At 45.0% G+C, this 26,903-nt stretch overlaps 1 protein-coding gene across 3 annotated transcripts in view; it reads right to left on the bottom strand.

Annotated features, from left to right (window-relative positions):
* The window catches only part of LOC135905780 (glutamate receptor ionotropic, kainate 3-like), a 673,125-nt gene that overhangs the window by 621,385 nt on the left and 24,837 nt on the right, over positions 1-26,903 (bottom strand). Inside the window, exon 3 of one of the 3 annotated variants that reach the window (XM_070539669.1) lies at positions 15,305-15,379. The exons of the other annotated variants lie outside the window; for them this stretch is intronic. The gene's annotated coding sequence lies outside the window, so the exon portion shown is untranslated. The remainder of the gene's footprint in view (positions 1-15,304; positions 15,380-26,903) is intronic. 3 annotated transcript variants of the gene reach the window in all.

Consider the following 26,903-nt stretch of genomic DNA (forward strand, 5'->3'; position numbering starts at 1 on the left):
CACTCCCTTCGAGTACCGCGACCTTACGACGTTGCACATCTTCCCGGTGTAGCTGACCTACGTGATCTACGCTCTCATCATCATCATCATCATCATCATCATCATCATCATCATCATCATCATCATCATCAGCCTAGTTACGCCCACTGCAGGGCAAAGGCCTCTCCCATACTTCTCCAACTACCCCGGTCATGTACTAATTGTGGCCATGTTGTCCCTGCAAACGTCTTAATGTCATCCGCCCACCTAACTTTCTGCCGCACCCTGCTACGCTTCCCTTCCCTTGGAATCCAGTCCGCAACCCTTAATGACCATCGGTTATCTTCCCTCCTCATTACATTTCCGGCCCATGCCCATTTCTCTTTCTTGATTTCAACTAAGATGTCATTTACCCGCGTTTGTTGCCTCACCCAATCTGCTCTTTTCTTATCCCTTAACGTTACACCCGATCATTCTTCTTTCCATAGCTCGTTGCGTCGTCCTCAATTTCAGCAGAACCCTTTTCGTAAGCCTCCAGGTTTCTGCCCCATATGTGAGTAGTGGTAACACACAGCTGTTATACACTTTCCTTTTGAGGGATAGTGGCAACCTGCTGTTCATGATCTGAGAATGCCTGCCAAACGCGCCCGAGCCCATTCTTATTCTTCTGGTTATCTCAGTCTCATGATCCGGATCCGTGGTCACTACCTGCCCTAAGTAGATGTATTCCCTTACCACTTCCAGTGCCTCGCTACCTATCGTAAACTGCTGTTCTCTTCCGAGACTGTTAAACATTACTTTAGTGAGAAGCTTCACAGAGAAGGTGCGGCGTCCCCGTCTGCTGCCTCTTCCCAGAACGCATCTTCTAGGCTCAGTCAGATCGTCAGTCATATGTACCACGACCACTCTGTCCACGACACCGCCGAGTTCCCATGTACGTTGGCGTAGCCTCACAGCCACGTCTGGTGGTGCCGTCGCCTGTCGCGGCCTTCAACCGAGCGGCTCTGATGGGACGGTGATTACGCGGCTCACCGTAGTGGGGGACTCGGGAGTAATTATGACCACCTGGGTAGTTTTCCTTTTTTTACGTGTGCTCAATGCACGATACGCGGGCGTCTTTTCCTTTTTTTTGCCTTTCGTTTCCATGCCATGGCCAGCATTTCATTCCGCGCCATCGCGCTGCACAGCCCGACTGTGCCACAGTCACTATGCCAGTATGGCGGGTAAACGATAATTCATATCAAGCAGTGACACAGCTCGAACTCGAAGTGATACGGAAGAATTCACAGAAGGCACGTATGTTTCGAAGACCGGGCATATATATATATATATATATATATATATATATATATATATATATATATATATATATATATATATATATATATATATATATATATATATATATATATATATATATATATATATATATATATATATATATGCCCACTTTTGCAGCCCTTGAGCCGCAATTAGCACTTGGGACAGCAAGTTGCCCTTTCCTCTTTCGTATGCTCGTGGTTGCGTCATCGGCATGGTGGGGATGGCGCGCGCCCGAGCCTGGAGGGACCGTGGCTCTTCGCTTCTGCGGCGGTCATCACCATAGTTGATTCATTTTGTTTTGGTTTCATTTTGGTCTTCTTTGTTTTTGTTTGTTTGACAAAAAAAAAGATTGTGCCTGTGTCAGAATCGTTTATTTTTTTTTTATATATATGCAGGGATCCATAACTAGCCTATGGCTAAGGATCCAGACGTTGTCGCATATCTGTCTTGTATATTTATCTGAATGAAGATTAGAATAATTATTGTTAGCAGTAGTAGTATCTTTTAGCTCCTCTTCCGAGTGCTAGCTGTACGAAACTTCACTGATAGACTATGCACATCCAACATATATACGTGTCACATGAGTAGCTGTTAAGTGAATAGAGCTCGTCTGCTGCCGGACTGATGGGCAGCAGGAGTCATCTTTAGGAAGTACTAAGCGCTGGTCGCATCTAGAGCCTGTGTCGTCGAAATGTTCCTCCGCAACAAAAACTGCTTTCGCGGAAAGCACAATGAGACGTCAGCACGCACCGAAGTGGCGCTCTTTCCATCTACACGCGAAGCGTCGCAAGAACTTAAAAGTTCCTTGTAAAGAAGCAATGAAATGGAAAGAGCGACTGTGCGTCGGAATATGGTCACGAAATTGCTGAGTACGAACAAGTTCACTCTGCAGCCAGGCCGTGTGCAAGAAAACGTTTTCCGCTGGACGGGAGAGAATCATTGGATGCCCGTTCCTGGGCAAAATTGGTTGCCCCTTCAATGGAATTGAGGCCCTTTCGTGTCCCGGCTACGCACAGGGTTGTTGAATCCGGTGGCTTAGGATGCAATTTTCCAAGTCCGCTGGCTTTACGCGTTTATTGCGTTCTTTTTGGAAGCACCGAAGCGAAGTAGGAATGTCAGAATACGAGTTTCAGAAAAACCTCGCTAGCGAAATTGCCAATGCGTCAAAAACAGAGGAAGAAAAAGAAGGAAACAGGTACGAAAACTAAACCGGTGCCGTCATTCCACTACTTCGCCGCTCTTCAGAAATAGAACTTTCACCGAAAGAAACAGGCGATGGTGGCAGAGCTCACAAGCTTTACCCATTTCAAGGAATGCCGCTTTTTGTCGACGGAAAAAGAGTTCAAGAAGTCTCTTGTATGAAGCATTTCTTGCGTCCCGCGTTTTCGTCTGACACACTTAACAAGCTATACTATGTATCACGCATTGATTGACCTAATCATTGTTAAACTGCGATTCATTGGCCTTACTACGACTTACAATAATACTGTAATGTTGGCTTGCAAGTTGCTCAAAGAAATAAACTGTTCTCGCCTATGATAGACACTTGCGCGCCTAATTTTGTTCCCGTAAGAGCTGGGTTCTTTGATGATATGTGGTGTTTAATGGCGCAAGGGCCAGGTTTGACCAAAGAGCGCCAGCTGGGTTCTTTATAGCACTGAATACCTTTAGGAGGGTTTTCTGTCAGTTCGCTTTGGCTCTACTGTCCCTTTTGCAATTTACTTAAGCAAGCACGTTAGCTGATGCGTAAGCCTCGATAGACGATACTTAAATTTGTTTTCTTTTCAGCGGGATTCAATTCTCCAGCGCAGTCCGCAAAGTCTAGCGCAGATAATGATACAAATGATACAACGCGCACTATTTCATATATTCCACGTTTTCAAGTGATTTTACGAAAATTAAAAAAAATGGATACCAACATTGTGCGTCAACATAACGGCAGTGATGTGAGCAAGCGCACAGTCATCGTCGGCTTCAGGTGGAGAGGGCATAACAGAAACACATGTCTCGTCTTGCGGCGGCAAGCGGACGTGCGCGGCAGAACAGAGCCGACTCTTAACTTGTCCGGCTTGGGTCGATCGCACTTGGTAGCTCAAGCTCCACAGTACCAGCGGAACAATCGATGAGGGCGGAGTGAGCGGATAAAAAGGCAAGTTAGAGGACGACGTCATTGGAACAGCGGACGAGGACGGTGTACAAAGCAGAAGTTTGGCGGCCGGCAACACTGACACGTGCGGTGCATATGGCAGTTGCGGCAGACGTGCCACCAACGGCCACACGCACAGCACGTGATGGGGCAGGGGTTATAACTTTCTTCAACTGCCGATGGAGGTGAGAGCTCACAACATAAATACGCGCGAGGATGCCGATCAAAGCTGTAACAGGTATGCCATCAACTTCAAAGTCGATCAGGTTCTGGTTGGTAGCTAGCGCAAACAGACAAATTTGAGGGCAGGTCGTAATGGCAACGTCACCTCCAGCAGGTGCAGTCCTCAGTTTCTTAAAGGAACACGCCGAAAGTAGGACGTCGGGAAGGTGAACGAGAAGATCGGCGTCGAGGCGAGGGCGTGCGGCTTCACCGGGCGGCGGTCGTATCATCGTGGCAGATGTTTCTAGTTTGGGTTAATTTGATACCTGCTGCTGGCCTCGGGGTGGCAAGCGAAAGATTGTGGAGCTTGTTCGAGAAGGCGCGGGCCAAGGACTTCTGCAATACCGTGAACTGTGTCCGACACGTCCACATTGCAAGCAAGTTCGCATGTCATCAGTCGTCATTCACGCATTCCGATTGCAATAACTGGGAGTCGAACAATGGCCTTCGAGTGGGTTGAAGGTGGCTGACGGATAAATGTCAGGATGATTCACAGAACAAATGGTTTGAATGCCCACGTTTGCGAGTTCTTGACGAACAAGGGATTGTATGAGCGATATGGTCGGTTGGAGATCACTCGAGTGAAATGTCGAACGATTCGAGCGATATATTCTCTGATGTTGAAGGCAGAGTCGCTGTGCGAACGTCCTCGCACTTGGATGCCGCTGCCGTGTTCGGAAGGCAGGTGGAGTTGTGGTTGATGCGTCGGATTTTAGCATCCTCGAATCGTCAGCATTCAGCTATAATCTCGTTGACTGTCGAAGAGTCTTTAAACACGGTGAGGTTAAACGCACCGTCCGCGATTCCTTTAAGTGCGTGGGCGACCTTATCGGCCTCTGCGTGACAACTTTAGGAATCCACTGGTGGTCAAAATCAATCTGGTGTATACGGCGTGCATCATAATAAAATCGCGGAATATATATATATATATATATATATATATATATATATATATATATATATATAGTCATGTCATAAGAAGCCAGCAAACGCGTTTGTTGGCTTCTTGCCATATGGCTAGTAAAAATCAGACCCCTCGGTTAACCCGCTTTCTTCTCATTCATATGTACATACATGTATATATATATATATATATATATATATATATATATATATATATATATATATATATATATATATATATATATATATATACCTGCACACTTTAAATGTGCCACGGCTTCTATCTTAGATTTATTTTTCGTATCTGGCGATCAGCTCCGTCGTGAACCAGAAGTACAGGTCATGGACGTAACATCTGATCACAAGATGGTATGCTTAAATCTACGTCTCAACGCCATCACGAAATCCAAGAAAGAAAAACGTGCGCTTCCGAACTTGGCACGAGCCGACTACACCGGGAATCTCGAGGAGCTGGATCGCTCCTTTTCCGATTTTACTTCCCTTTATGAGTGCGACGCATGCTCCGTCGACAATATGTGCTTATTCTTCAAAAACTCTATTCTAAAAAGTGTAAGTGAATATGTGCCAAGTAATTTCAAAATTGTGCACAGCACTAATCACTGGATCACTAAAGCAATTGTGCGCCTAAAACGGAAAACGAAAAAGAAATAAGAAAGGAGGTCCAGCAACGCCCTTCGGCGGCTCACTGTTCTAAAGCTTACTAGCATGCGCCAACAGCTTAACGCATGTATACAAAGCGCAAAACATAATTGCCACAATACAACAATGAAAAACTCTCTTCTCATCAACTGTTATGTTCTGGCGACATTTTGCCTCTAGGAAAGACCCCATCACCACTATGTGCATTGGTGATTTGACTGTCGCCGAGAAATCTCAAATAGCAAATTCTTTCAATTAATTTTTCTGCTGCGTATGTATAGATGACGATGGTAGAAAACCGCACTTTAGAGTCGATAACACAAACCTACCTATTAATAGCATATGTATATCATAAGAAGGTGTTCTATCGCTAATACACTAAACACTCGCAAGGAATTCATGGTATACCAAATACCTTCCTGTTCAGGTATGCAGAATGGTGCTCTAAGTACCTCACCCTTACTATAAGAAAATCTTTGTCAGATAGATAGCGCCGAGTGCAATGCCTGCGGTGTCGAGGAAACCATAGAACACCTACTGTGCTACTGCCCATCTTTTGAAAATGAAAGGCAAGACGTCTGCACAGCTCTAAATCAGCTAGATGGAAAGCCGTTAATCTTGAACAAAATCTTGGGACCATGGCCTCGCATATCGCAGCTACAAAAGGCCACAAAAGCGCAGCTGTGATATTTGAAAGCGACCAGATTGAGCCAGCGTCTGTGATCCGGAGTGAGAGACGGACTGATATCTCCAGTGGACCTTCTCTTCTTCTAATCTTTCCGTCCCCCTTTCCCTTTCCCCAGTGTAGGGTAGCTAACCGGGCTCCGTCCTGGTTAACTTCCCTACCTTTCATTTATCATTTTATCTCTCTCTTTTGTCAGAAGCAGCACTTCCAGATGATTGGGAACACGCGACAATCACACCTATGCCAAATGCAGAAAACAAATTACTTCTTACGTCTTACCGACCCATTTCTCTCTTCTGCACCAGCGGAAAAATTATGGAACTTATCACCTTTAAACACATATCTACTATTCTTAAAAATCACAATTTAATAGATTCTCGGCAACACAGTTTCCGCACGGGTGTACCTACGGTCCCACAGCTTCTTGAGGCAGTATACATGACTTTGCCGCAGCTATAGACAAACAGAGCCAAATAGATATTATCTTTCTATATCTCGAAAAAGCATTCGACTGTGGTTTCCACTAGAAATTATTACTGAAATTGCAACCAATACTTCGAAATTAAATATTACTTTCCTGGATAGGGCGTATCTTTCTTTCAGGTGCCAATGTGTGTCAATTGAAGGCGTATGTTCTAGCTCCGGGTCGGTGCAGTCGGACGTTCCGCAGGGTTCTGTCCTTGGGCCTCTTTTCTTTTTAATATAATTAATAATATTGGGGCCGAAGTGCCCACTGAAATCAAACTCTTTTCAGATAACTGCATAATTTATCAAGAAATTAAACATCCAGACGATCAGCCTCCACAAAATTTATCGCTAGCTGACATAAAAAATTCGTGCAGCTCGTTGGAAATAACAATATAAAAAACAATAGCAAAGAGAATAACATCCAAAAGGACAGCCCTGACTTTTCCATATTGTAATAATGGCCACGGCTATCATCCGATAAAATTAATGAATACTTAGGCGTAATTCTAACCAGCGATCTTAGATGGAATCAGCATGTGCGTTACATTGAAAAAAAAAAGCTATGCTACAACTCTGTTGTTTAACGCTTCTATCTTACAAGACTTTCATCAGGCCTGCACATGAACATGATTCGGTTGCATGGAATCCGTATACTAAGAATAACATTAGAAAACTCGAAAATATAAAAAACAGCAAGATTCCTATATATTTCATACAGTTGGCGCACTTCAGCAACCGCTCTCGTACAAAAAGTGAATTAGATCCTTTACAGTTGAGATGCTTTCACGAACGACTCAAGTATATGTATCTTCTTTACCATATCAAACTGGGAATATAAACAATAGCCTATATATCGAACTTGTTATTCGGCAGATTACGCGCGGAAATCATTCCCAAAACACTGAAAGAATATACTTGTAAAACTAATGCTCTTAAGAATACTTTTTTTCCTAGGGCTGTCAGCCAGTGGAACGCGCTTCCTGCTGATACTGCGGAATGCCTAATTGTCGAGAGTCTTATATCAAAATTCAGACACCGTCTTTAATCGGCTCGTGTGTGGCGTCGAGCGTTTTTAATCCCTGTGGTTTATTATGTCTGCTTTTATTCCCAGTGTTCTACATACTTCTTCTATACATGTTTCTTTTGTATTTGTTGATCGGAAAGCGGATTGGCCGATCTTCGAGTGTTTAAATCAAATTTAACCGCCGTTAGTAATCTGTTCTCGTGTTGTGGTCCTATAGTGCTCATTATTTTGGTGTGTTTAGTGTCATATACATGTGCTCGTTTATTTTATTTTATTTTAATTTTCTTCACATTTACTGTACGAACAGTGTGCCGAAGTGCAAGTCACTTGACCCATATTTTTCGGCACAGGCCAGCTCCTCGAGTGTGCTGATCATGCCTGATTTTCTTATTTTCATGGGTTGCTAGACTGATTCGCTTTTTCATTCTATTATGTGTTGCTTGCTTGATTACCGTATTGTTAACTTTGTTCTTCTTCCCGTTATGCATTTTTACTCCCTTGCTATGTACTTACCACTCCTGCCTAAGGCCTCCAGTGAAGGCTGGCAGTAATTTCGAACTAAATCAAGAATAGAAATGAAAAAATAATATATATATATATATATATATATATATATATATATATATATATATATATATATATATATATAGAGAGAGAGAGAGAGAGAGAGAGAGAGAGAGAGAGAGAGAGCGTTTCTTTTTTTGCTGCAATCGACACAAAAATGAGCTTAAGTGGAGGTCGTTTTGGTTCGCTGCCCCGAATTGAGGCCAGCGTGCGGGTATCGTATGTGGAAAGAAAGAGGAAGGAGCACGCATAAAGCGAACCACGTTCGCTGGTAAGCCTCAGCAACGTGAACAGCTCAAATGCCAAATCCAGAAACAAAGGAGAGCGATAGCATTCTTGTTTCTTGTTTGTTTTATATCTTTTGAACGCTGTGAATTCAGGAACATGCCTGCTGTCTGTTGTGAAAAGTAAACGCTACTCTTTAAAGCGTGCATTAGAACGAGTGCGCAGCAACGTGGACAAAATATAAGCACTCAGTTTAGTAATGTGGTTTGGTGGGCTTCTCGTGCATGGTGACACCATAGGGTTTTAATACATACCACAAGTCTCCTCTACGCATGCGGAGGAAACCACGAACAATAACACGGATTGCAGTCAAAGGCCAACACACACACAAAAAAATAACCTAGCCTCACCTCCTCCAGACAAGGGCCACAAGACAAGGTTGCTATTGACTTGGTCACTACAGTTTTTTCCTTTTTTGTTTCGCATTCAACAAACGTCATCAAATTTGGCGCTAGGCTGCATAAAACAAAATATTTTTCCGTTCCCAAGCATTCATATAGGAGCTTCTGCGCTAAAGGCCCTTCATAACGGCACTACGTGCATAAGGGAAAGATAAGTCAAGCCACACATAGTAGAAACCATCTTACGTAGCCAGATAGCAGGCCGTTAACCAAATATATAAAAAAGGAAAGAAAACAGAAAAAGGAATGCTTGATACAACTGCTCTGTCACAGCACAGTGCCTATACCGGGTTTTTCAGACCATTAAAAAAAAAATTGGAGGACGCTTAAGCTTCGCCTTCAAGAGTGGGACGCGACAGCGTTCCCGTCGACCCGCCAAGGGGTCGACAATGCGCTACGGCACAGCGATCACTTACGATGCGCCCCGCATCGGACTTAGCGCCCACCTATCACGCGGTGAGCGTCGAGCAACGCAGCGTTCGGCGTGGCAACGAAACGTGCGCCTGAGCGAACGGAACGAACCAAAGAACTCGGTGTCTCGGAGGGGAAACGACCTGCGCCAGCCAAACGTCGTGATCGGCACGGGCAGAGATAGATAGTTATCTAAACCGGGAGCACGGCGAAGCGTCGTCAGGGGAGAGGGAGTCCCGCGACGCGCCTGGCAGCGGTCCCAATGCGCGCGCGGCGCGCCTCCTGTCGGGGCAGCGCCGTACATTGAGAGGAGGGGGGTCTTCTGTGTTTGCCGCAAGATGGCTCTGCGTGTGCGGAAAGCGCAGAAGAAATGCAGCGGAAACGCACTTCGCAACTCGTGTAATTGTGACTTCTGTACGTTACATGTTCATAATTACCGATATACACCGCAGTATAACTTTCCACGGCTCGTTTCGAAGGCAACACCGCATTCACTAGAGGCGCGTTTGCACCGCTTGGAAGCATCGAACTCGTGGCTGAGTGGTAGCGTCTCCGTCTCACACTCCGGAGACCCTGGTTCGATTCCCACCGGGCCAATCTTGGAAGTTGCTTTTTATTTATGAAGCGCCTGCCGTGATTTATCGCTCACGGTCAACGCCGCAAACGCCGACACCGACGCCGACACCCGACGCCGACGACACCGGCTTTTCTGCGACACGTTAAAAAGTTTAAAGATTGCCTGCGGCACATATAACAATTCTAGTCCATGAGCTGGTCTGCTCGAGATGGACTTTACCGGCACAAATGGTTGACATGCATAATATAATAATTAGGCTCTTTAACTACCTTATGGAACATATTAGCATTTGGCAGCAAGTGTTGCGGCAGCGAGCAAGCAAGAAATTTTTCCCCCATACTTCCTACAGGTTGCAATTCACGTCTGCTGTTATCGACGGTCTGGTACACTCAAGCGGCATCAACTGGGGTGACGTCATCTGCCGGTTCACGTCACTACTCACACAAGCTGTGATTTACTCTCGTGTGAAGTCAAGCGACATCTACCGGAGTGACCTCAGCTACCGGATCGCCTACAAAAAGCAGTTTCCGTGCGTTAGCTGTCACTAGGCAGCAATGGTTGCGGCAGTGGGCAGGCAACTAATGTTGTCCCGATACTTCGTACAGGTTCGTCTCCTATGAATTTGTGCATTTCCTAATCCGTCTTTACCCCTGCCCTGTTGCCACAGTTGTTTTGGAAGAAGGAAATAAACTTTATCAAAAATATTGGTCCGGCAGTTTCGGTTGTGGTGACTTTAGGTGGCGACTCGAAGCCCTTGGACTCGGGCGGCATCTTCGGCTTTGCCGGAGGGCCCAGAGCTGGTTTTCCAGCTCCGAAATTTTGAGAGCTACCTCTCAGCGGCGGCGACGCCGACGGCGAAGGTCCCCGGCGGCTCCCGCATCCGCCGCAGCGTCGGGAAGGAGCGAGCTCGAGGCTTCCTGCACTCTGGTGACAGCCGCGGTTAGGGACGCGTCACGAACGGCGGTGGTTTCAGTACCGTTGATGCCGGCACATTCCCAGAGCTTGTGTCGCAGCGTCACTCTGTGTCCGTGCGCTTTACAGGCATCAGTCGGGTATAATCCTCGGTAACAGTGGTGAAAGACGGCCGTGCTAGGATAGGCGTGTATTTGAAGTAGGCGTAAATTTACGGCCTCGTTCCTCTTTCATTTATCGTGTGTTGGCGGGATGGTTTTTTTTTAGGATGCCGTCATGTGTGAGCTAGCGGAAGAAATAGCAACACTGCGTGCCGAAATGGAATAAAGCAACAGACTTAGCATGTTCAACGAACTGTATCAATTTGTGATGAAAGTCCAGAACGAGACCATCTTAAAGGGAAACAGGTTGTTGAAGAACGATAATGCAAAGCTGTCTCAACGTCTCATGTCTCTCTAGCAGACATCATCACCATCATCATCATCCTGTTTTAAGTCCACTACAGGACGAACGCCTCTACCTGCGATCTCCAGTTACCCCCGTCCTGCTCCAACCGATTCCAAACAGCGCCCGCGAATTTCCTAATTTCTTCGCTCCACCTTTTCTTCAGCCGTCCTCGACTGCGTTTCCCTTTTCTTGGTACCCATTCTGTAACCTTAATGGTACAACGGTCATCTAACTGGCGCATTACATGACCTGCCCAGCTCCATTTTTTGTCTTGATGTCAATTACAATATCATCTACACCCATTTTCTCTCTGATCCAAACGCTCTGTTCCTGTCGTTTAACGTTACGACTTGCAATCTTCATTCCATCGCTCGTTGCGCGGTCTTTAACGTGTTCTGAAGCTTCTTTGTCAGTCTCCAAATCTCTGCTCCGTATATCAGCGCTGGTAAAATGCACTGATTGTACACCTTCCTTTTCAATGATAATGGTAAGCTTCTAGTAAGGAGCTGACAATGTCTGCCGTATGCGATCCAACCCATTTTTATTCTTCTATGAATTTCCTTCTTATGATCGGGGTTCCCTGAGATTAACTGACCTGTGTAAACGTACTCCTTCACAGACTCAGAGGCTTACTGGCGATTTTGACCTCTTGTTCCCTTGCCCGGCTTTTCATCCTTATCTTTGTCTTCTTCATATTAATCTTCAACCCCGCTCTCACACTCTCTCTGTTAAGGTCCTGAATCATTTGTTGTCATTCGTCTGCATTGTTGCTGAATAGAACAATGTCATCGGCAAACCGAAGGTTGCTGAGATATTCGCCATTGATCCTTACTCATAAGCCTTCCAAGTTTAATAGCTTGAACGCTTCTTCCAAGCACGCAGTGGGGAGAGTGTGTCTCCCTGTCTGACCATTTTCTTTATAGGTATCTTCCTGCTTTTCTAGTGCAGAGTTATGATATTTGTGGAAAACTGCAGATATTTTCCAAGGTGTTTACGTGCGCAGTCTGTACTTCTTGATTACGTAATGCCTCGATGACTGCTAGTATCTCAACTGAATCAAATGCATTTTCAAAATCTATGAAAGCCATATCGAGAGGCTTGTTGTACTCTGCGGATTTCTTGATAACCTAATTGATGACACGGATGTGATCCATTGGGGAGTATCCCTTCCAGAAGTCAGCCTGTTCCCTTGGTTGACTAAAGTCCAGTGTTACCCTCATTCTATTGGAGACTATTTTGGTAAATATTTTATATAATACAAGGAGTAAGCTAATGGACTTTTAATTTTTCAATTCTTGAACGTCTGCCTTTTTGTGCACCAGTATAATGTTTGCATTTTTCTAGTTTTCTGGGACCATTGCAGTCGATAGACTCCTTATATAAAGAGTCGCCAGTTTTAGAAGCATTATGTCTCCTCCATCTCTGATTAAACCGACTGTTATTCCATCTCCTCCTGTCGCTCTTCCTCGTTTCATAAATATCAATGAGGCTCTTGTGACCTCATGGCTTGTTATAGGATGAGTTTCTGTATCTTGTTCATTACTATTTCTAACTGAGGTATCCTGACTCCTCTGGGTGTTGTAGAGGTCAGTGTAGAACTCTTCCGCAGCTTTTGCTATATTTTCGAGATTGCTGATGATATTACCCTGCTTACCTTTCAGTACATACATCTTGTTTTGTCCTATGCGAAATTTCATTCTCATTGATTTCAGGCTGCGTCCCTTTTTTACGGCTTCTTCAGTGTTTCTCACGCTATAGTTTCGAATATCACTTACTTTCACCTTTTTGATCACTTTTGACAGTTCCGCCAATTCTGTCTTACCTCTAGAGTTGGACACTTTCATTCTTTGCCGTTTCTTTATTAGGGCCTTTGTATACTTCGGAGAGCTTGCCTACTGATTCCCTTGTTGCCTTGCCTCCCAGTTCTATTGCTGCTCTGTAGGCAGCATAGTTACGGTTTTATTGGTTACCTCTATGACATCTTCAACTCTCTGTTCTAAGGCTGCATATTTGTTTGCGAGTGCCAGCCTGAATTCATCTGGTTTTACCCTTACTGCCTCTACGTTGACCTGTTTCTTCTTGGCTAATTTTACTCTCGAACATATTCTCGCCTGCATAATGTTAAAATGAAAGAGGAAAGCTGCCTGGCTGTAATATCAACCATATGTGAAAAGATTGACTGTTCTGTCATCTCCTTCGACAATGAAATTGGTCATCGTGTTCCCGAAAAAAAAAACAGAAACATTATCGCGCGTTTCTGTTATAGATCGAAACGAGCGGAATTCATTAGCAAAACTAAAGAGACTAAGCTCACAACATCAGGCATTGGATTTTTGCGAAACATTGACGACCCATTTTTCGTGAAGGATAACGTCACGCCAGAGTACAAGCGACTTTTCGCGGAAGCTCTCGAATTGAAAAAGAACGAAGGATGGTGATTCCTGTCGACTGAAAACTGCTCGATCAAAGCCAGAAAGACTGAGATTAGCCACGTTTATTGCATGTCGGGCATAAACGATTAGGCCATCTTTGCATAATCAGTGTGCCTGTACTTCTTTTTTCCCGTGTTACATCTGCACCATCAATAGAGACACGTCTTCTTGTGATCAGACGAAAGCGTTGCTAAATGACCATTCACCATTTTCGTTCATTAAATACACTATTCTAAGCCTCCTGAAGTACCATGATAAGCTTTTAAGCTTTCCTTCTATACTTAACCATACTTTTTCTTCATTATGCCTCTATGAAACGTGGCTTACACTGGTAGATGACGATCTGTTTGGTCTGCCAGGATATATCAGTGAATATAGTTACCGTAGCGTTCTGCAATGCGGTATATCTGCCATATTGGGAATTCGTCCATTGTGTACACTCGTCCTTATGATCTTTCGTTCCGCAATTTATTGTGGAGCCTGTCTGGTTCGAGTTCGACAGAAATGCCCTGTCACTCAATAACTGGAATACAACCCTGTCATCCATTTATCGTTCGCCATCTTCATCTATTAGGACTTTTGTTCACAGCTACAAGAAATACTAAGTGTCTTGACCAATGAAAATAAAATCAGCATCATTTGTGGTGACGCTAACATAAACATACCTAATCCCAACTGTCAGCAATGCTCTGAGTGCATTAACTGTTTATTTAGCTATGGTTTCTCTTCCATAATAGATGTTCAAACAAGGTGCGACACTTATGGCTCTTGTACTTTGATAGATCATATATTATCATCGGCATCTTTTGATTATACCACTGGAGTAATACATTATTCCATTACTGACCCCTATCCTCTGGTCTTCTTTCTGGATCTCAGATAATGTGCGCAGTATCGCCAGTGTATACCAACAGTTCTTTCAATGAAACCTTATTTATACAGATGATACAAGGCACTTGTTGGAGCAACATATGTCATGAAAACTGTCCCGAGAAGGTATATTCGATATTTCTATCGAGAATATCAAACTATGCTAATTACTCCACAACTCAGGTGTACGTTAAGCATAGGTTCTCGTGTCCTATAAATCCGTGAATTACAAATACGGTGCTGCACTGTATAATAAAAAAAAGAATAATTTTCACAAAAAGGTGAAATGGCAGCCTTTTAACACCGCTTTGCGAGATACGCTTAGGAATTGTAGCAATATTCTTTCTGATAGCTTGAAACGTGCAAAACGGGGCTATTGTGAAAGACGGATCATTCAGAACACAACGAATATCAGGCGTTATTTTGAGATGAATAAATTATTTCGTAATATTACAGAGCCAGACTAGGGCATGAAAAAGAATTTTACAACAATGTGGAATGCACTAATGAGTCTGAAATATAAAACGCTTTTAGTGATGATTTTGCTGCTTGCCGCAATACGCTATCGCCTTGTGTTCTACGCCATATCCCACGTATCCCTCAGTAATTTTTTCTTCGTGTGGTTTCTTCAGAAAAAGTTTTAAAAGCTAGTTCTTCTCTGAAATTTACTGGACCTCGCCTAGATTCTATCCAACCTTCTAGAATAAAACTGGTCACGGCAGTTTCTTTGCGGATATGGTGAACAAATGTTTTAGAGCAGGTATATTTTCTGATTTGATGAAGTGTGGTCCAAGAAGGATTCTCGTGACAACATTAATATCTACCTCCCAGTTTGCATTTTGCCATCTTTAGCAAGGATTGGATTGGATAAACTTTAAATAAGCGAAGCAGGTATACTAAACATGCTTTTACAACTGAACACTAAAGAATTTTGTGGCCCAGACAACATTCCAAACACATTTTCAAAAAGGTAAGCAGAATGGACATCAAAGTACTTGCACGTTCTGTTCACAAGGTCATTGTGCGAGGAACAAGTGCCGAGTGACTGGAGGACAGCCAGAGTGAAGCCACTACATAAAACAAGAAAAAAGCACTGCATTCAAAACTACAATCCAAAAGTTTACATACCTACGGTATGTAAACTTTTGGAACACATAATCAATAATCATATCTTTGAATCCTTGGAAAACAACAATATACTAACAAAGCATCAACACGGATTCAGAAATGGCTACCCTACAATTACCCGTTACCCTAACTTCTGACCCATAGCCGTGGCCTAATGGCGAAAAGGCGTCGAATCAGAAATAACTATTTTTCTTTTTTCTCTCAAATCATGCATAATCAGTATGTACACGCCATATCAGATGGGGAGCTATCATGGTTTTCGTGACGTCGTGTGACAAACAGACGAAGGGGGGGGGGGGGGGAGGTCCAAAAAACCTTTTGACCAATCGCGGAGGGCTGATTACAGAATTGGAATAGAAAATTTTGGAATAATTTTACGTTATAGCGTCCCTGGTGGGATGCCTTGCAAATGTTGATTAATTTCGAGAAAACTGTTTTTATGTCCATTTCACATAAGAAGCATAAACTAACGTTTCCGTGTGGTATTAATAATATAACTATTTCCGAAATAACACATTATAAGTACTTCGGACTCTGGATCAAAATTGAACTCACTTGGGCTACGCACCTTGAATATATGGTAGCTAATTCTAACCACAAGCTTCTTTTTTAGGAGGGTTTTCAAACTTCCTACTCCAACTGTACGCCTACAGCCTTATAAAGCTGTAATTCTGTCGATGCTAGACTAGGCATGTGTAATTTGGGACCCTTTTACTAAAACTGGCACTAAAAAGATAGAAATGCGGCGAAGGAAAGCAGCTCGTTTCATTTATAACAGCTTCGGACGCACTTCAGTGACAGGCCTCTTAACAAGATCAAAATCGCAACCATTAGCGCAAAGAAACCATGTATCAGGACTAAAATTCCTTTTCAACTTATCAACGGTCAGTATACGACAGATCTCACGGTAATAATTACTTTTTCATCTGGTAATGCTACTAGGCAACGACATAGCCGAACAATAACCCCATTAAGTACGCATAATAATTGTTTTAAGCATTCCTTCTTTCCACAAACAGTGGTTGAATGGAATCATCTAACAAATGACCAAGTTTTAAGATCATCACTATCGGTGTTTGTTTAAACTATTCAGTAAAAATTTGTTATCTTGCTGTGCCACTGTTGTGTTCAAGCTTTCTTTACCTGATTTGTATTGTGTTCGTTGCTATAGGCTATAGTGTTCTTTACATATGTATTTTTTCCTACCCTGCCAAAATCCCCAGCGCGGATTGTAGTATTGATAAATTAAATAAATAAATAAAAATAAAAACAAAGGTCCTGCAGGACGCACGTCACGGCGTCTTCACGACGCAGCGTGCACGCAGGGGCCGACAGGGAGTACCTGGCGGCCGCTGCGCGAGCCTGCTAGATCACCCATTGCTGGTCTTGTAGCAGCGGGCTTCTTAGGGTCTTCTCCCACTTGTCCGAAGTAGAGTCGGGCGGAGCGTTTCTGCACCTCCCAGAGCACGTGTGCGAGGGTCGTCGTGACCCCGCACGAGGGGCACGCATCGTAGGGGTGGACGTCCGGGTAGATGATGTGTTAAAGTGGCGGGGTTGGGATAGGTATGTGTTTGTAAGAAGCGTAGCGTTAGCGCCTGCGGGCTCCTTAGTTTGGGGTGCGGGGGCGGAAGGAGACGTCGTCCCAAGTACAAGTATTTAGTGATTTCCTTGTACGTTACCGAGGCGTCGTCCCTGTTCGCCTCCAACTTATCGAGACGCGGTTGCAAGTGGGTGATGGCGCGGTCGGTAAGCGCGCGCGCAGCGTCGTGGGCTGTCTCCTTGAGGTTGGCCGGGGCACCCGGGATCTGACTCAGGTAGGCGGCAAACCAAATAACAGTGTGGTGTTTGAGGGTGCTTGGATCAGCGCTGCGGAGGACGCGTAACGCCTGGTCGGAGACGACTCCTCTCTCGAACGCTTTGATAGGCAGTCTCGAGTAACTGAATATTGTCTTTCGCTTGTCGTCGAGCATTGCCAGAGCTATGGGTACTTGCTCCGCCAGTTCGGGGTCGCGTGTGAGTACCGTGGCGGCTTTTAGGGTCCGCTGCGAGGACAAGACCACTACCGCGGCGAAGGCTCCATTGGATCGGTAGGCTGCGGCATCTACGAAAGCGACGTCGTCCGCTTTTTTGTTTATGCGTTGGAGGAAAGCGGTCGGCCGGGCTAGGCGCATGCTTCGATTGTGTTCCGGATGTACGTTTCGCGGAATGGGTGCGATCGTGATCAGGTCGCGGAGCTCGCGGGGAGCCGGCGTAAACTCCAGTGGATCCTGGGTGTTCAGTGGGAAGTAGCCGAGCTCGTGCAAGATGTGACGGCCCGTCTTGTTCATCCTTAGTCGTATCATCGGCGCTCTCTCCTGAGCCTCCGCGATCTCTTCGAGCGTATTGTGCACTCCGAGCTCGAGGCGTCGGTACGTCGGCGTGGTGAACGGGAGCCTGAGGGTCCACTTTACTACCTTTCGGACGAGTGTACTGAGCTTGTCACACTCCGGTTGCTTACACTTGTGCATTGCTGCAACGTAGGTAAAGTGACATAGGACTAACGCGTGTACGAGACGTAGCAGGTTGTCATCTTTGAGGCCGTTGTGACGGTTGGCCACTCCGCGTGCGAGTCGTATCGCGTTGTCCGTCTTTGTCGTCAGCTTGTGGACCGTTTGGATGTCTGATCCACCCTCCTCGATTACTAATCCCAGTACTCGGATGGAGTTGGCCCTAGGAATTGGGCGACCGTCTCTGGTGCGGGCAATGATGTTGCGCTCGGTCGGGGGTTTCCACCCCTTAGGCCTTTTGCCTTGTCGTTTAAGACAGTACAACAACAGCTCCGATTTCGTGGAAGAGCACTTGAGGCCCGTGTGGTCGAGGTCGGACGCGGCGGTTTCGATTGCCTCCTGCAGAGCGGATTTGATAAAGCCGTCCGACCCCGCGGAGCACCAGATGGTGATGTCGTCCGCGTATACCGTATGGTTGAGGCCTTGTATCTTCGAGAGGCGTTCGGATAGCCCGATCATTACCAGGTTGAACAGCGTCGGCGAGAGGACGGAGCTTTGGGGGGTTCCAGGCTGTCCGAGCTCGACTTCTTCCGACGTGAGGTCTCCGGCACGAAGAACGGCCTTGCGATGGGTTAGGAAAGAGCGGACGAACTCGTAGAACCAGCGCCCGAGCCCTAGGTGCGCGATCGCCTTAAGTATTGCCAAGTGCTCTATGCTGTCGAACGCTTTCTCCAGCTCGAGGCCGACTATGGCGCGGCTGCCCCAAGTGGCGTTAAGTACTATGGCGCGGCTGCCCCAAGGCGTTAAGTACTCCTCATACGTGGGCCGATGCCGAAGACATAGCGAAGCCGGGCGGACCCACGGCGGAGGTTCAGTTCGCCATTAATATGCCCAGATTTTAGAGCTTCGCTGGTCATCTTTCTTCACAGAGTGGAAGGGCACTCATTTCTTTTTTAACCCAGGATGCAAAACAGTGCGAAAGTCATGGCTTCTGGGGAAAGGCTCGCCGCAAAAGCGATCGAGTAAGCGGGCAGGCAATGAACATGACATCATGCAATATAATCATGTCACGCCATGCTCTTTAGAGAGTTTTCGAAAAGGAGCCGCAACAGCGAAAAAAAAGCGTCAGTGCCACTGCGCTTGCGCGAGGAGCAAATAGGGTTTTGCGCTCGCATCGTCGACGCTATTTCCCAGAAATAGTGCAGCGACCCAAGCACGACGTAAAAGTTTTCCGTGAACGAACGGGGCCGCACCCTTCGAAGTGCCGGCTCTCGCGATGTACCACATTCAACCTCGTTGGCTAACTCGCAATTCCCGTAGACTGTGGCGCCTAGCCGTGGTGCAGGAGAGCAACGACACGAGGAGTCTGAGCAGACGTCAACGCGGTATGGCCACGTTTCCACGTGGCTATCCTGGGCTGTGCCAACACCTGCCGTGAAGGTACAGGCTTTTGTTTATCTCTTTCGCCGATAAGGTGGTCCAGAACAACAATGCTAAGCACATGTACTGCGTTTACCAGTGCCTAAATCAAATTTCTCCCAACGAGATGTCTTCTTTCCGGCAAAATGTGCTAAGAAACAATGGGCTGTGAGGCTATGGATAAAGCAGAGTCGGGACCCAACAAATGAAGAGGATAATGTGCAATTACAGAAAGTGACAGGGACCACTTCATTCAAGAAAAAGGAAAGCACTAACTGGACAGAGAATATAAAAAGACACTAGCGCGTATGGGCTATGTCTACACTTGCTTTAGTTTGTTTTTTTCTTTTATTTATTTTTTTTTCAGCGCACCGGTTGTAGGATATCACAATTCGAGCTTGCGATAGTACATCTAAAACGAGCACATTTCGTAAATTATACATGGCTGTCAAAAAAACACACTGGATGTGAATAGAACTTTTGCTATATATCCCTATAAACGATGTAAAAAGTCACTTAAAATATAAGATGACGCACCAAATTTGTCCGATTGGGATGGTCTAACACATGCACTTTACAAATCTGTGATGTACTTGGTGCAGAGCTACGGATTTGTAAACTTCGCGACCCTATTTTTTGAAACTTCTCAATATTTGAAAACTCATATGAAAAACCTTAAACTCTAAATTAAAATTCCGGTTTCAACCTTCAATACAAGCTAACTTTCTCACTCAAATGCAAGAAATATGATTAAAATTGGCCTAGCAGTTATCTCTGCAATGCGTTCCTGCGTTTTACGTGTATTTTAATAGTCGGCATCGGAGTTCGGCTTGAGCTTTGTCTACGCGCTGAAACTGCGCTGAATTTTTGCAGTTTCGCAACGGCGTGTGACAATCAAACGAAGTGGGCGCAGCCCGAAAAATTCTGAACAATAGCCGAAGAGTATTGGCACAAAAAGAAACTCTGGTGTCTATAACAGTTGTTGTTATTTTGTTTTTTTTAATCATGCATAATCCGCAGGTGCACGTCATTTCAGATGGGGAGCTTTCGCGGTTTTGGTGACACCTCGTTACACACAAGGGAACTGTGGGGTGAGAGAGGGGGAGCATTTTCGATAAATCGTGGAGTGCTGATTGCATAAATGGAATAGAAGCATCTTAGCGCGACAGCGTCAAGGGTCCCACGTTGCAGTAAATCCGGCGTTGGCGTCCCGCATTTAGCATAGCCTGTCTTTCCGTGAAAAATCACCCCGAACGACGCATACCCAACCAACCTTCTGTCAACAAAGTTGCTTGTACTTTGTCTTTCATTCTTTGCAGCGTTATACCTGAAAATTCGAGAATGACAGCCCACAAGCTAATGTCATAAAATATAGAGCACTTACAGCACATACAATTTTTTTATCTTCTGAGAATGAAATATTCAAATTTCGTAACAATAACGGGAGATCGTCTCACGCAAGAGGCGGCGTTTCTACCAGAAAGCTTGCCTTCGTGCATAGCGTTCGCCGCCAGCGTTTCCCGGTGAGCATTATGGTTACATAAGCAGCACTTAGCGGGAAGCGTGAAATGCACTGAGGGATCTCTGAATGCTATCGGGTTCTACCCTCAAAGGCTAAGCTTACGCGTCCTCACCTTAGCCTCTAATGGCACTTCCGTCAACATAGGAAATATAGTCAGTGTGTTCAGAAGAGAAGCGTGAGAATTATGCGGCCATTGAATAAAACTATGTCTTAAGAGGAAGCTTTAGCTTGGGCCCAGCTCCGACGTGGCCTATTGAAATATATGTAAACGCAGAAACATTTTTCTGAGATAAACCCTCGACCAATCTTCATAAAATTTCTTGCATTTGAGAGGGAAAGGTAAACTCTAGTGTCTGTTGGAAGCGGAATTTCTATTGGGGGCTTGAATATTGTTAAGAGAATTATGAAAAATTTGGAAGTTAGAAAAAATAGAAGCACGAAATTTACAATTTATTAGCTTAGCATCAAGAAAAGATATCGCGGTTCTCAAAACGGCACCCTTTAAATAATTCAAAGCGGACCAATGAAATTTGCCAATTTATACCTCACGTGAATTCGTTACGTTGTGCACATTGGCTCTACTAAAGTTTCATTTCCATATTACTAAATTTTTTTAAAATTTATGTGTAACATAATAATTTTGTCCGCCTTAGATGTGCTATTAGATGCAATTCACATAATTGTGATTTTATTTTTCATTGCTGAGTTAGAGAGTTGTAAACTTCATAGTTTCATATATTACAAATTTGCTATATTTGCCTACTCTTAATCAAAAATTGACGACCTAAATGGGAAATTCGAAACAAACAGCCACAAGATTTTAACCTTTTCTTTTAAGTGCAACAAACGTCGTCAAATTCGGTGCACTGGTTGCCGAGAAAAACGTATTATCCTTTTACAGATATTTAGTTAGGAGCACCGGAGCTAAACCTTCCTCTTAAGCACAAGTCTAAAGTAGTTAAGCCGCTAGAAAAACATCATGTGAACTTGCGCACAACACAGCTACTTCAAATTACAGCAGCAACGATCATCTGTGAACGCCATTTGCGTTTTGTATCGACTGGTCCTGCTGTTCCTGCTTCAATAGACGAGTGTATAAATCACAAAAAAAAAGCCATGGTTCGGCTTGTACAGAAGACAGCCAACCACGGCACAATGATTAATTCGCCGAGTCCAGGCAAAATCCCTCTTTTTACTTTGAAGTTTTGTGAAATATGTGTTATACCTTCCTGATACCTGAAGGCAGCTCCGGCACAAAATAATTTTTCAATTGATTCCTTATTACGTAGTGTTATGTTACGACCATCAGGAAACCCATTTTATGTTTAAATACCACGGTTAGATTCTGAGCTCTACATGTCTATTTAAGTGCAGAAATTACCTACCTCGTCATGTGTCTTTCTTTTTTTGCCTAGATGCGCAGACCAAGGCGTAAGATTCCGTGTTAGGTTGGCATGTTTATGCTACACCCTGAATTTTCATGTCATCTCCGAAAAGTGCAAACGCACTCCAATGGTGTTTTCATTCGAATAGCAATATTCTCAACCTGTGCTTTCACCACTTTGGGGTTATGGGTCTGATCTCTTTGGGCCCCTTCCAAAGCAAATAATGCGCATCAGCTGCACAGGCAGGAGGAAGCCCACTCGGACACTGCTTGTGGTACTCGGATGGTAGTAGACCTTTGGTACAAGTAACGGCAGGTGTAACGCACCCCTCTCTATAGACTCTATAGAGAAACCTTACATACGAGAAGAACGCCTGGGGAGACCACGCGGGCGCATTACGGCACGGACGTCGCGGCGGAGGAGGCGTTTTTTCGACGATGAGAGAGGAGAGGGGGATAAGAAGGAAAGGAAATATTATCGATGCGAATATTTATCGTACTTTTCAACGTCCCTTTCTCGCGAATTAATGTCCGCGCCTGCCTGAGGGATTAGGGCTTCGAAACACTCCTGGTTCGTCCTACTTGTCGTGCGTAAAACACGATACAAAGAAATTTGTCTCCTACCCGCCGGCCTAAGTCGAAGCCGTCCTTTAATAAAGAGGTCTCTGTTCTGTCTCGTTAGGCAACCTTATTAGTAACGCTCGGAAAGCCTGGCGGTAATTATTTCGAGAAGCGTTACACAGGACTGCTCTCTTAAATTGAGCTAAGTGTTCAATTTCTCTTAATTCTGTGTTTTACTCTTCATTTTCTGACACTCTCACACTTGGCAAATGTATTAGTTTATCTGGAGAGAGAGAGAAAAGGAGCAACAGGTACAAGTTAGGGCAAGTATAAGTGCAGTATGCGTATATTATTAGATGTTGAGATGGTAGCCCGTGGGCGTGTTATTAAGCACGGCATTAAAGAAATAGAAACAACGAATCGTTGCTGTACGCAGATTGAACCCAGTGTTTTGTTCTGTTATACCTAAGCTGCTGTTGCTGTGGAGAGACGGAGATAGGGAGTACCTCGACAACTCCATTTGTCTGTGTGCTACTGTATAACATAAATGAACTTGTTATAGAACTTATAAAGCAGGAAACATGCTAATTGTCGAGTAAATCAATAGCAATAAAATGACTACCTCCATTAAAAGATAACGCCGCAACAGACAGTCGATTGACCATAGTCCATGCCTCTGGCGTGATAACGTATACAATTTTTAGACCGTTTATATTGGTTCATGAGTCCCCTACGTACTAAATGGATGACAGGTTTAAACTCGTACAGTTTAGTTCAAGTTACGACCACAGTACAGAGTATAATAGGGCCACTTTACGCATATCTGCGCAGGACTGCACAGCAGCACTGCTCCTTTACTGAACTTTTGCTGGCAGCATCGTGTGCCGACTATTTCCCGTGAAGTGTGCAGGTGTCCATAATATGATTTCACAGCACCGCAATAACGCACCGTCAAATGTACTGTAATTTTCCGCAAAATAGAAAGGCGTCTGTATTTTAATTCAACGGCATCGCAACCACACGCCGTCAGATTTACAGGAATTAGACGTAAAAAATACATCAGTCTGTGAATTCATTCAGTGGCAGCGCCATAACAGGTCCTCATATTTACATCAATTGGCAGCAAAAAATACTGGCTCCGGTAATTTCACTGCACGGTGCCATCACATTTATAGCAACTTTAGGACCGCTGTAAATTTCTTTATTATGCGAAGCATAACGAGGGCTCAACCAAGCTCCTCAGCCACGGCGGTGTCGCCTTCAATACCACGTGACACCGTGACGTCACGACAACTCGCGCCGTCACTCGCGGCGTCGCCTTCAAGGCTGACCAAGTGACACCGTGACGTCACGACAGAGTAGAAACGGGGCTCCAACTCGGGGCGTCGCTCAACTCTCGCAAGATTGGCTGGGTGGGAATCGAACCAGGGTCTCCGGAATGTGAGACGGAGACGCTACCACTGAGCCACGAGTACGATGCTTCAAAACGGTACAAAAGCGCCTCTAGTGAATGCGGTGTTTGCGTCGTGCGTGTGTCGGGCGTCGTGCGTCGCTTGCTCAGGCGCACATTTCGTTGCCGCGCCGAACGCTGCGTTGCTCGACGCTCACCGCGTCCAATGCGGGGCGCGTAGTCGCTGGCGGGTCGCCGGGAACGCTGTCGCGTTCCACTCTTGAAGGCGAAGCAGAGTAACGCATGAGTTGTTTCTTCGTCTAGCCGAACCAAATATAGCCAAGCAACAGCAGTTCACCAGGCTAAACAGTGGTTCAACAACTAAAATAAAGGCTAGTATGCTTCGCATCCTGGGCTTAACCTTAGCTAAGCCCACGGAGTAAGACATATAGGAGGTGAAACTCCCGTCAGCGCGAGCGAGCGCGGGCGACCAGATAAAGTCACAATTGTTGCATGCGCCGACGCTACCCTATGCAGTGGCGGCACCGTGCGGCGCGTCGTAGAAGCCGCAGCGGAAAAAAAAAAGCAGCGCCCGGCAGGCGGCTCGGCGGCTTCGGCAGCTCCGGCGCTCACTCCGACGGCGCCCGCTCAAAGCAGACGACAACCAGAAGCTGCGTATAATCTTATAGCTGTCATGGAGAACGCGTTTTATTTTTTACTGTGCTCAAATGGCTGAAGCGTAGCAGCAGTTGCTCTTCGGGCTACAAGTGGTAAAGAAGCGCGCGAGAGTGCCCTCAGTAGAAGTCAGGCGCGCGCGGCCGAACGGGAGCAACACGCTCGACCGGTTGCCCTGGCAACCGAAACAGCTGTAATTTCTTCCCATGCCGCCAGGTGCCGCCAGCATGAAAATATATCCGCGGGCTTGTGACCTTTTCTGGTCGCCGCAAGCAGCGGAGTTTCCACTCCTAAAGATTTCTTGCTCCGTGGCTAAGCCACAGCCATTTTTTTTGCTTTTCGATGAAAAACTAACCTGCTACATTTATTATTCACAATTGCGATTCTTCCGTTTGCTCAAAAAGTTTCATTTATTACATTTGATGTAGAGTATATTCTCGAACTACCAAACAACAGTTATCTACAATTTACTTGCTTAACATTTCAACTGAAGGAAGAAAACTTCAGAAGACCCTTAAAACGGTGGTTGTAAATAAAACCAAATAAGGACTGATATCAGCTTGAAAGTCAATTAGGTTTTTTTAGAAGTACCTTAGAAGTCACAATAGCTCAATAGTAAGCGAATCAGTCTAAAAAGCTAAACAAGTCAAATAAGTAGAAAAAATAATGAAGTGTAATCGCCTAGAGCGAGACTACGGCACGCCAGCAAACACCGATACTTTATTGGCAATCTGCGTTCCACGATACATTTAGAACGATGTCTAATGTGTAACAATAGAGCAAAACGAAGTAGCACGAACATGCCTCATTGCTCTGGATTAGCAGTAATCTTACATAATTAGTGCCCTACAATGTACACAAGAAGAAAGTTAGAGCAAGTGTGGTAGGTACGCCATGGGCACAAATTGCAGTGAAAGCATTAACAAGCATCTTGTTCCCGAATACTCACGACAGACGTCATGTGCATCAGTAGAAATGCCGCCGACTTAAACTACTGTCTTAAATAGGTGAGAAGTTGGAATCTAACAAGTTTATTGCACAACACAGTTCTGGTACTGTTGAAGAAAGTCAGGCATTTGAGGCTAAAATTTGAATAATGGTGAAGTCAGTGCTCGAGGTTGGCAAGATGCTTGAGCTTTGGGGCAGAGAATGAACACCGAGTATCAGCTGTGATGCATGAAAAAAATTGGCCAGCGCACTCCCTTAGCATACGCTTCCGCATATGCTATGGGAGTGCCCAGCACAGTACGCACAGACTAACACCACGACTCTCTCGTCGAGGTTGCATGAGGCTCTGCGGAGCTCCGCCCTCGACGACCATACCTGGGCGACCCAGCACGCCCGCGAGGCGGCGGCGAGGCAAGCCCTCGACGTCCCTTCGTGGGAGGCGTAGGCCCGGCCATCATAAAGTGCTCGTTCTACAATAAAAGTTTATTCCTCCTACTCCTGCTGCACTCTCACTGAGTCATTGTTCAATTTTGTTCCGACAGTAGAAGAAGTATGTTTGATGCAGAAAAAAAATCATACCAGAATGTCCCAATAGACTTCTATGATCCGATGCTAAAGATTTTGGAAACCCGGTGGTTCTTGTACTATATTTTGTGCCAGGAGTGCGTTTGAGCACAAGGAGTGCCCTGTAATAACTTAAACCCAACTGAAAAAAAAACGAAGAATTCAGCCGCATTTCTTAAATTTGTGAAATAGGCTGCAATATTGTAAAATTCTAGTTATTTCGTACCATTCCTGGTAAAAGAGAGCAATCTGCATCAAGGGCACCGCGCTTCATTGATCAAAACAGACAGCTGATGGTATGAACAATGAACTGACCTCTTTGTTGATGAGCACTCTTACGCTGAAGCGTTTGTTAAGCAACAATGAGGGATTTAATTTACTTCCCGTTGATATAGTTAAGTTGAAGTTTCTGATAAAACGAAGAAAACTACAAGTACGCTTGAAGTGCAGAAATTTTCAGTGCCATAGGCGTTTGCCCCTATTTTCCCCACAAACGCGATCATACATATTAACGCTA

This window comes from Dermacentor albipictus, chromosome 5, assembly GCF_038994185.2.
Source record: "Dermacentor albipictus isolate Rhodes 1998 colony chromosome 5, USDA_Dalb.pri_finalv2, whole genome shotgun sequence".
NCBI lineage: Eukaryota > Metazoa > Arthropoda > Arachnida > Ixodida > Ixodidae > Dermacentor > Dermacentor albipictus.